The following is a 7,830-nucleotide window of genomic DNA, read 5'->3' on the forward strand; positions in this document are numbered from 1 at the left end:
GCTCCGCATAACCCATAAGACACATTCTCTGCTCTCCTGGTGTCTGTCCATGAAACAATTTGATCTATACCCATCTTTTGCTCTTTGGGAGGAACAGAACGTGCTGTGAATGCAGTGCTTGCAGTGACAGACGGTATTTGCACAGGTTTCTCTAGATGTCTGTGACTTGACTACAGGCTAGGAACAAGTCAGGTATTTTCCTTCTCTGCTTGGGATTTCGCCTGCTCTGTGGATGCTTCCAGACAGTTTCTATCTCTGGGTGACCTTAAAGACTGACCTGTAATGAGACTGCTTTTCTTTGCACCGGGGATGCTCTGGTCTGTACCACATCGTAGGTATTATCCCAAAATATTTGCTCAAGGGGAGGTAACGCTCAGACCCCCTGCAAGGGTTTTCTCCCCTCGTCTTCAGATTACACAGTTCCAACAGACAGCTAATGACACACGTAATGGTGATAAAAAGTCAGTGCGACTGCAAAGGGTAACATTTAAAAATAATGATATACCTCTAACTAGGTCTTATAAAAGGAAGTCTCAAATAGCGAGAGAGAAACAGATGCTTTGGGGGACTTGTGGATAAAAATAGCGGCTTTCAATTTGCAACCAAAACAAAAATATGGCCCCACTTAGTCAACCTCAACACTAGAAATTCCTGTGAAAACCATAGGACCCAGGGCTGGGAAGGCATGGTAACTACCTGGTACTGCGTCTGCGGTGGTTTTGGCACATTTTTCTGGCTCCTACCTTGCCTCAGTTCTTGCTTTTCTACCCATCCTGGTGCCTGGCGAATCCCATCTTACCGGGCCTGATGGTTTATTTACCAGCTCTTTAGCAGGCTGAGACCTTCCGATTCTGGAAAAATGCTCAAGTTATGCCTGGGCTATGCACAAATCATCTTCTCCATGGGCAGTGCGGATTTTGACGGAGCTGGTGTAGGTGTAGGTGTAGCACACGCGGGATCTTTGCCCAGTGCCGAGCATTTTCCTCGAGGCAGGGCTCCGCGGGGCTCGGTTATCCACCTCCGTGATGAAAGACTGAATCAGCCTCGGCAGGGCTGGATATGTCTGCTTTGCGGGATGAGGTTTTCAAAGGCAAACTACAGACGGCTCGCTGGAGGCAAAGGCAAATATCCTTTTCCCAGCTCAGCCGGGCTGGTTGAAGGTCTGCATGTCTGCAGGCAGCTCTCCCCCCCGCAGCTCACCCAGGGGAAAGACGTGTGCGAGCGGTCCCTAATCCTCTCCAGCACTCCTAGCTAGGTTCGTACCCTTTTCTTTGGCTGGTTTTAAGTTATAAGGACCGATTTTTGCATTGACACCTATGAGAAGTTGTGCCGTGCTCCCTTCTCCTGGCTCTGCTGTGGGAGTGAGAAGCTCCTTGGCAAGCAGTTTGAGTGCTACAGCATCCTAAACCCCATCTCAGCCGTTTGTAAAGCTGTGGATGTGAACGGTGAGGTCCTGCAGGCAGCTCTGACTCTGCTGGGTTCGGAGCATCTGTGCAAAAGGACTGAGCAAGCTGGGGAAAGGGATGTGTTTGTTTTGTGTGCTTTTGTTTAACTGGGAAAGACACCACAAGGTTGGAGATAGTGTCTTTATAATATTCCTACTTTTTTCTTACCTGTTAAAGCAAAAAAGGCAAACCTTTCTTTTAAATGGGTAGCTTTAACTCATTCATTTGGTGTTTTTGTTACAGGTGGTTCTTCCCAAACAATGCTAAGCAGTCAGGTGAGTCAAATATTTCACTTTCCTGCACATCTATGCATGAGGAATGAGAAATGATGAGTGGGACCAATGCTGGACACCTCTGAATTTCAGGGACTTAGGTTCAGAGTGGCCCCATATCCTCCTAACCACTTACCCCCAGAGAGGCATTTTTAAAACAGGCGTTTTGTTCTTTGTCTCTTATGCAGTGCTGCAGATTCACTTGCTTCAGAGCTTGCATTTAGCGATTAGAACTTTATAATTTTCTCCTTTGCTGGTAATGCCCTCACACTGTCATTTGGAGCTGAAAGGAAAGCGCGCTGCCAGAGCTGGCCCCACTGGGTGCCGCGATAATACTCTTAGGAGCGAGACTGTCATTAGATTAAGTGGAAGATACCGGTAGAGTTGCTCTTGATGGCCAGCCTCTCTTTTCTCCACATGATGCTCGGAGTCCGACTCTACTTTTCCTTTCAGATTTCCATATTGTCCCTCCTTTGTGCCTTGTCAGGAGCATTAGTCACAGCTATCCATCTGCATCGTGCGTCGCAGCTGAGACAAAGCCCGTGGGACGTGTGGCTGCCCGGCACCCTCACCCTGCATAGCACGGGGCTTGGGTCCCTCGTGTGAACAGCAAGCACTGGGGCAGGGAATCAGCATTTGGCCCTACAAGCCCGCTGCGTGACGATATTTATCCTGGGTGGGGTGGCACCTTGGTGGGATGTTGGCTGTGCTGGGACCACGCTCAGCTCTGGTGTGGGAACGCGCTGAGGCTGACCAAAGGACTCGTTTTGCTCATTTTTACTGGTAAAAAGTGAAGGTGATGCTCGTTCGGGCACTGTGGGCTCCCCTTCTGTAGATTACTGGGTTCCTCACGTGAGGCTTGAAATCCTCATCTCGTGAAATTTGGCGCACGCGACAAGCAAAAGGCGGGTGCTGAACGATTGTCCCGAGCTGTCTGTCAGTGGGAGAGGATTTGAGACCGTCAGAGACGGAAGGAGGGCTTCCAGAAAGAGATTTCCCGCACCCAAATAATAAGGAACAGAGAAAAAAGTAAATAATAATAATAATAATAAAAAGTTGAATTTTGTCCCAGCCAAGGAGTGAGGAATGGGTGGTGCTGTGCAGTGACCATCACCTTCCCTGAATGGGTCAGGCTTGATTTAATCCCCCCCCTCCCTAAAAGCAGAAGGTGAACAAACCATCTCTAAACGTTCAGGAACACACACATCAGAGACTGGAGGGGGGGAAAAAAAAAAAAGAAAAAAAAAAAAGGTTGTTTAATATGGATATCTGACCCCACTGTGCCGGGAGAATGAGGCAGTCTGCGGCCCCCAGCGTCTGGTGGCAGGGAGTGGGTCCCACATTGTGGGCTCTGGCAGGGTTTCAGACATCTGCCAGGGGACGGGGATTTTGTTGGGAGAGGTGGCAGAGCGAGGGGAGCGAGAGAGAGACGCGAGCAAGCGCGGGGAGCCTTGCAGCTTTCTCTATATGCCCGGATAATGCTTCCTCTTTAAAATTCCCTTACTAAGCTGGGCTCCTATATTTTATATTCCGAAGGAAGGTTCCCGCCCCCCCGGCCCTCCCCACCCACCGCCACCCTCTCTGCCTTTAACTTGGGGAGTTGGGAGCTGCTACATCCACCCCGTGCGCTTTGCCAGGCAGCCCGTTTAAGGCCAAGATTAATGCAGTGCATTGGTGCAATCGTGCCGCAGTGCTGCGTGATCGGAATACGAGATGGAATATAGGGGGAAAGGCCAGAAATGTGCCTGTGTGCTGAGTTTACACAAGTCTCCTTAGCAACTTGTCTGATTTTTTTTTTTTTTTAATTTATTTTTCTTTTTTCTATGTGGGGTGTGTGTGTGCGTCTCTGTGTGAGCGCTGTCCCAAATCACCAGTGGATAAAACATTCCCCGAGTTTTTAAAATAGCTCCGCTTCTTGGGCTCGTGGTTGTTTTTCCTTCTCCCTTTCCTTTTGTTAAATTAGCGGCTGCGTTAATTAATTTATTTATTTATAAATTTATTTGTTTTCCTGGAGGGAGGAGGGCACTGGGGGGGGGGGGGACACGCCGAGCGAGGGGTGGCAGTGGGGCTGGGGGTGGGGGCACCGCAGTACTTCTCATTGTGACTTCGAGAGAGTTGGTTCCCTTCCAGTTGTTCACATCTCAGCATGTGGAATTAGTGTGCTTTCTCCCGATTTGCCACAGAATTGGCAGTAGACTGACGCTGTTAGTCATTTGAATTGTGTTTGGATCCGGGCTGATTTTTTATTTTATTTTATTATTATTTTTTTTCGTATTTATTTATTTCAAAACATATTTTTTTTTATTTTGAAAATATGCACGATGTATTTTATAGGCTATAAAATGGAGGAAAGGGGAAAAAAAAAAAAGAAAAAAAAAAGAAAAGGGCGAGAGGATTGTGGCACGACTGTCCCCCGAGCCATCCCTTTATTCCCCTCCCCGTCCAATTTTTTTTTAGTTGCCTCCTGAAGAACCCCCTCCCTCCCTCCCCAAAGGAGGGAGTGGCCTTTTAGTGATCAAGGTACGTTGGATTTTTTTTTTTCCCCCAGTTTGTGCGATACTTTATTAATAGCGTGGGGCAAAGAGAAAGGCTGGAGGGTGGGGAGAGCAGGGGAGGAGGTGACGGCGGGTGGAGAGAGAGGAAAGAGTTATCCTCGAAGTACTGTACCTTGAAATAACTCGAGGGAAAATAGTTGCTGCCTCACTTGAGCTGCTTTCCAACCCTTTCTGTGCGCTTTTACTTTTTCTTTTCCTTCTATTTCTTTTTTTTTTTTAAGCTTTCCAGGGGGAGGGGGAATGAGGGGGGGTGAGAGGGAAGAAAGAAAAAAAAGAAACTGAGCCAAAAAAATTTTGAAGGCTTGATTTTGGCTTCTATACAAACAGATGTTGCCTGTCATTCCGCTGTTAAGCAGGCAGCAGATTGGAGCAAGCAGCAGCAGTTCAGGGGGAACTGCAGCAGAACTGGAGAGTGGGAGATCTGTAGATAGAGAAATACCTTTTTGTTGTCGTTCTGCACATAAATATTTTTTTTTTTTTCCCCTGGAATTATCTCTAATTACGACATGTCTCTTTTCATTTTTATTTTTTTTCAACTTTATTTTTTTTTTTAAGTGGGCAAAACAAACTCAAAGCAAAATGGAAAAGCACTAGGAACTCTCACCTAAATTTTTACCAAAACAGCTATCTTTCGGGCTGCTTTGGAGAGCTTTTCGCTTTGCTGTCTTGTTCCTTTCCACATAGGCGAACACGTGTAGGAAAGGGGGTTCTATTGGAAATGCTTAAGGCATTCTCGGTAAGTGAATGTTTACAATGAATTAGGACAGGGATTCTCTTGTTTTTCTTGCTGCGAGCCCTGTTTCTGTTGGGTTTGCCCCGGAGTTGTTGCTGGATGTGGAATTGTGAGGGTTGAAGGCCTTTCTGTCTCCTTTCCAAGTTTTAGCAGCGCTGTAGGAACACGAATCGCGCTGTTTATCCAGTCCGAAGTTCTAACGAAGCACCGCTACGCTCCATATCGCGGCTCTTTTGTCTTCTCTATGCGCTCATGGGTTTAATCCCCCCCCTGGTTTTTTATGCTCTCGTTTTTTATTTCCCCCCTTTTGTTTTTAATTTCTGCCTCCTGCTTTAATCGTAGCGTGCTTGGGAGGGGAGAGCAAAGAGCAAAACACGGCGAGCTGTGAGCCGAAAGAGTTAAAAGTTTCTTGGCACAGGAGCAGCAGTTTAGCAACAGATCAATTCATTTAAATGAAAGAAATCACAGACCAAGCCATCTGATTTTGAAATTTCACATCTTATGCTTCCACTTTAGAACAAAGCTTCTGTTTTTCTTTCGCTCTTATTAATTCACGCTGCTTTTGTTGAAGGCTGTTGGTTTTCATAGGAACTTTAGGTTGTCTGTAGTCTGTCTCTTTCCCTCTTAAAATATGAAATCCGGGGGTGTAGCCATCCTCTGCTAGTTGCAGTTAGTTCTGCTGTAAAGCCAGCCATAAACCTCTGCACATAGAACAGCTGGTGTCAGAGCTGTTTTCACCCTTGATTACTGGATGTTTGAAACAGCTTCCATTTTCTGCCTTGCAGGCTGTACAAACAGTCACCTCTGTGCTGGGAAAAATAGTCCTCTTCAGCCTCCCTGACTGTCCTGCGGGCTTTCTGAGCACACAGGGCTGGCTCTGTGGGTACCCACGGCACCGTGTTGGAAGGGGGGATTTTCTTGACCCAGATAAGAAGTATTTGCCCCCTCCAACATCTGTATCGAGCAGCAGTTGTTCGGACTGGCTGTGTGTGTGCCTGAAGTCCTGCAGATGGAAGAGTTGTATCCCTCTGTGCCTTACCACGTACATCGCCCGTAAGCCACCGTAACACTTTTAATGGCCAGTTAAAGTCTGAGAAGGATCACAAGCAACTTTCTGTGGCTGTTTGTTCAGTTAAATGCATTCGAGCTTTGGTACCAGTCCCGGTAGTTTTGTTCCTACATCAAGTCAAATGAAAGAAATAAATTCATAGAGAGAGAGAGAAGTTAGGGATTTTTAAAATCTATCCCCATCTTCCTTTTACGTTACCTCCTCTAGAAAAAAAATAAAAAATAAAAAAAGGACTTGCTTACGAGAAATGAATGTGCTTGGTGCAAGGATTCGCAGCCCCGTACTGAATTTTGATGGAAGCTTTTGCGCCGTGATGCTGAGCCTCTTCACGGTGGCATTGCGTCAAAGGAGAGGCCGTGGCGTTGGGGCATGGGCGAGCTCCTATCAGAGGGAAGCAGCGAAAGGGTGGGGAAGGCGTCCGCGAGCGGGGGGAATCCTTTTGTTCGGCTGCTCCCCAACCTCTGCTTCCCTGCACCCCCTGGAAGAAATCCTCAGTGAGGAAGAATGGTCTTAAGCCGCAGAAAGTGGATTTAGAAAAAGTGGGTGGTGGTGGTGGGGGGGAGAAGTATCAACCTCCACCTCTAGCGCGGCTATGGTTGGTCGTAGATCTGGACGCTTTTATTATTTCCTGCTCTTACACTAAGATCCCAACTGCGTGTAGGGAAACGGCAGGATTCGGAGCGTGAGTCCGTCCCCCCCCCAATATTGGAAATATTTCTGTGGGTGTCGTTGTGGTTACATCACCGCGCGCTCCTTCCTCATCTCCATTCTTGTGCAAAATTCAAATAATTCCCCCCCCTCCCCGATAGCAGCTGTGCATGGTTTTTTAAGTCGGTCTTTAACGTTGCGAAAGGAACAATAAAATGAAAGGCAAAACCGGCATCTTAAAACTTGGCAAGTGAAAGCAGCTTGGACTGGCAGCCAAGAATCCTGCTGTGGTGCAAAAAGAATAGCATCCACGAAGCCACCACAATCCGGGGTTTCTCTTCTTTTAACAATCGCATCGGCAGAGAGAAATAATTATTCCTTGTATCAGTGTTAAAAGAGTCAAAAAGCTTAAAATGCTTGCTTGGTGAACCTTCTCAAAAGCAGGTAACGATCCTCCTATTTGATTCTGTTTTATCAGACTTTAATTGGATAAGGATCTATATACGATAACTAATCGGTTTAAGAAGTTGATGCGTGTTACTAACTAGCAGGGGATGCATTTGCTGCTGCAACTTCCACGTTGCTTTATTTTTCTTAATCGCGATGGTGCTGATAGAATTGGCAAACTTCGTAAATGCTTGTGTTAGAAGAAATGTTTTATTTCCAGGGATTTAACTCATTGTGTGTGGGGGGGGCAGGAGCGGAGCGATCCAAGGTGTAACAGGGAAAATAAGCTTAAAAAAATAAGAATAATAATTAAAATTGGGAAGTCGGGGGGAAGGGGGGAGGAGTAAGTTCTCTTTTAGGACCTTGTCTGATCCTTTTGCTTCTAAAGCTGTAGCCTCTGGGTATATAAAGGTAGGACCCATTTCTTGAAAATTTGCCATGAAAATATCCATAAATGTTTTGTCTTCCAGAATACTTTCCTTGAAGAGTTGGGCCTAGCAATATGGCAGCGCCCGTTCGATAAGAAATCTTGTAAAGTGCTGCTACTGAGGTAATTTGGTTTCTCGTAGATCCTCAAGTCAGTATATTTCTTTTTCTTATAATGTCTTCTTATTTTAAGTACAGAAATCTGTTGATTCAGGTCTTTATACCTATGACAGAG

General features: G+C 46.4%; 1 long non-coding RNA gene across 1 annotated transcript; it reads right to left on the minus strand.

Annotated features, from left to right (window-relative positions):
- Positions 1–4,451: 4,451 nt before the first annotated feature.
- Positions 4,452–6,454, minus strand: LOC137843741 (uncharacterized). Its single transcript, XR_011089658.1, has 2 exons — positions 6,317–6,454; positions 4,452–6,181 (listed from the first exon to the last, which is right to left on the minus strand). It is a non-coding gene; the product is annotated as an uncharacterized lncRNA (long non-coding RNA).
- Positions 6,455–7,830: the final 1,376 nt, after the last annotated feature.

This window comes from Anas acuta, chromosome 23 (assembly GCF_963932015.1).
Source record: "Anas acuta chromosome 23, bAnaAcu1.1, whole genome shotgun sequence".
Classification (NCBI taxonomy): domain Eukaryota; kingdom Metazoa; phylum Chordata; class Aves; order Anseriformes; family Anatidae; genus Anas; species Anas acuta.